A 2,487-nucleotide genomic window follows, 5' to 3' on the forward strand; every position below is an offset into this window, starting at 1 on the left:
TGGTATATAAGTCAGTTGTAGAACTTGTTTATCTAACAGAAACTACCAAAGAACTGTAATTTCTAGTTTGTCTGTTAAAAGTGAACATGCCAAAAAGTTATCTTGAAAAATGTCAAGTTTTAAGGAACAAATAAAAGGGATCATTCATTATCTGTTAAATGGCTTGCCCCTACCCTAAAATAATACAAACCATAAACATAAACCATCTTGGCCCAGATGACTTCACTCATGAGTTTTGCTCAATATTAAAAAACAAAAGCAAAATATTCAAAAAGAATGAACCACTTTCACACAAAGGTCTTGCAGAAAATTGAAGGGAAAAGAATTATTCCCAACTGATTTGTGAGATCAGTAGCTGATATCCTTTATCTAAACACATGTAAAAGTTCTTAAGGAAGTGTTAGCAAACTGAATGGATTAGTATGTGTGCAAATGTTAATAGAAAATAACCAAGGAAACATTCTCCTAGAAGTGTGAAGTTGATTCAATTGAACTTCAAGGCCAACAATCTAAAAGTAAAAAGCCAGCTGGCCACTACCCATAATCCTATCTACTAGGAAGGCTGAGATTTGAGGAGCACAGTTCAAAGCCAGCCCTGGCTGGAAATTCCATTAGACTCTTATCTTCCTCCAATTAAGCACCAAGAAAACCTGTAAGTATAACTGTTGTTCTAATGTCAGAATTCTGGCCTTCAACACAAAAGCTCAGGGATAGCACCCAGGCACTGAGTTCAAGCCCAAGGACCAACACAAAAATAAGTAAAAGGAAAAGCCAAATGATTATCTCAGTAATCTTAAAAAGACTTCAAAAAATTAAAAAATCAAAACCCTTAGCAACTTAGAGATGGAAAGGAATGCGGGCAGCAATGGCGGTAGAAGTGGTGGCAATGGCGGTAGAAGTGGTGGCTCTGCTGGTACAGAGCATGGGTAGGCAGCAACTTGGGGGCCTGCCCGCGGGCTGTGGTGTGTGAGGGCTGCCTGGTTCCCCTCTTCCCCCGCCCGCCGCCACTGTGATTGGGTGGAAGAAGGCGCTGGACTGATGGAAATCCTAATGACAGTCTACAAATTCGCCTCCATCTGTAACATGGGCGCCAATGCCTCGGCATTAGAGAAAAAGATTGCTCCAGAATAGTTTCCTGTCAACTGAGCACTATTTTGGATTAGTCAATTTTGGGAATACCCACTTACTGTAATTCTGTTCTTCAAGCACTTTATTTTTCGGGAAAAAGTTCTAGCATACAAGAGTCAGCCTAGGAAGAAGGAGAACCTTCTTAAGTGCTTTGCAGATCTCTTCCACAGCACAGCAACTCAAAAGGAAAAGGTCAGAGTAATACCTCCCAAGAAGTTCATCACAAGATTACGGAAAGAAAATGAGCTTTTTGACAACTACATGCAACAAGATGCCCATGAATTCTTAAATTACTTGCTAAATACAATTGCTGATATTTTACAAGAAGAGAGAAAGCAAGAAAAACAAAATGGTCGCTTGCCTAATGGTAATATTGACAGTGAAAATAACAACAGCACACCAGACCCAACGTGGGTTCACGAGATTTTTCAGAGAACATTAATTAATGAAACCAGATGTCTTACTTGTGAAACTATAAGCAGCAAAGATGAAGATATTTTTAGACCTTTCTGTTGATGTGGAACAAAACACATCAATTACTCGCTGTTTAAGAGATTTTAGCTACACAGAAGCTCTCTTTAGTGAATATAAATATTACTGTGAAGAGTGTCGCAGCAAGTAGGAAGCACACAAATGGATGAAAGTTAAGAAACTGCCCATGATTCTAGCTCTCCACCTGAAGAAATTTAAATATATGGATCAACTTCATCGATATACAAAACTTTCATACCGGGTACTTTTCCCTTTAGAACTTTGTCTGTTTAACACTTCAGGAGATGTAACCAATCCTGACAGGATGTATGACCTTGTTGCTGTTGTGGTTCACTGTGGAAGTGGTCCCAATCGTGGCCATTATATTGCAGTAGTTAAGAGTCATGATTTTTGGTTGTTGTTTGATGATGACATTGTAGAAAAAATAGATGCCCAAGCTATTGAAGAATTCTACAGGTTGACACCAGATATCTCAAAGAACTCTGAGTCAGGTTACCTCCTTTTCTATCAGTCTCGGGACTGACGGAGAACCATGATGAAGATATACTTCCTACCTCATTTCTTCTCTGGTTATTATGGAAAAGAGCAAGCACTGATTTCTAATGAAAACAGACATTCAGGAAGGTCAGGGGATGGTAGCACACTTTGCACACAATAAAGCAAAGACTATGGATTAAGGAGCCCTTCCTATCATGGTAGTTGATTTATTTGCTCAGGTATCATGCTGTCTGTGCAGTTCCATACAAGGAAATGAAAACAGAGACCAGCTCCGCTTCTTATTGGCACACATTTTCTCTTTATTAATTGCACCAATAATGGTTTGAATTCCTTGGGAGGGCAGTAAAATGAATTGGTACCTGTGCTGGT

General features: G+C 39.2%; 1 pseudogene; it reads left to right on the top strand.

Moving 5' to 3' along the window:
* The first annotated feature begins 1,038 nt into the window (after window positions 1-1,038).
* On the top strand, window positions 1,039-2,143 carry LOC125366721 (annotated as a pseudogene).
* The last annotated feature ends 344 nt before the right edge of the window (window positions 2,144-2,487 follow it).

Source organism: Perognathus longimembris, chromosome 18 (assembly GCF_023159225.1).
Source record: "Perognathus longimembris pacificus isolate PPM17 chromosome 18, ASM2315922v1, whole genome shotgun sequence".
Taxonomy (NCBI): Eukaryota; Metazoa; Chordata; class Mammalia; order Rodentia; family Heteromyidae; genus Perognathus; species Perognathus longimembris.